Genomic DNA, 726 nt, shown 5'->3' with positions numbered 1-726 from the left:
ATGGGTATCTTAACGTTATGGTGTATCTTGTAGACCAGGCCCATTGCAAGTTGCTGTACTTTGTCCTTTACCCTGAGCCATCCAACCCTAGCAAAGTGAGCAGGGGTTAGATGAGTGGTACTGTAGATGAAAGGCCAGGAATTAGCCTTACCTGTTTGATTTGGGATGTCTGGAGCCTTGTTTTTAAGAACAAGTTGTAAAATATTGCTTGGTCAGTTGGTCGAGTCTCGCTTTTCTTTGCTGCAGAGGTTGTTTGCCTGTAATGGCAAACAACCATTTACAGGCAAACAACTGTGCTGTGCTGCCGTCTTGTGGACATAATGAGTAATGTCACTCACTGATGAAAACCATTGAAAACCTTATGAAAACCTTAAGTACTGAGACTCAAGTCACGCATAAATCCCAAATGCCACGGCAGCATCATTTCTTGTTTTCCCACAGAAATAATGGACTTAATTTAAAGATTAAATATGATTTTCTTTTTAATACATAACGTATTACTAACAGTGAAATAAATAAATAAACCATAGGACCTGTGTCCCTGAGCAAGACTCTTAACCCCTAATTGCTCACAGGTTCTCATTGGAAACAAGACCGCAAGGACTTTCATGAACGACCTGTTAAAAGGAATTATCCTTATCCTTAACCATATGGATGAATGTTTGGCCTGCTTTTGATGATGTGGTCACCATTTTGCCTCTATCTGCTTCTTGTCTTTGGTAATCT

The sequence above is a fragment of the Gymnoscopelus microlampas genome (genome assembly GCF_963454915.1).
Source record: "Gymnoscopelus microlampas genome assembly, chromosome: 9".
Lineage (NCBI taxonomy): Eukaryota > Metazoa > Chordata > Actinopteri > Myctophiformes > Myctophidae > Gymnoscopelus > Gymnoscopelus microlampas.
This window is presented reverse-complemented; position numbering follows the sequence as displayed.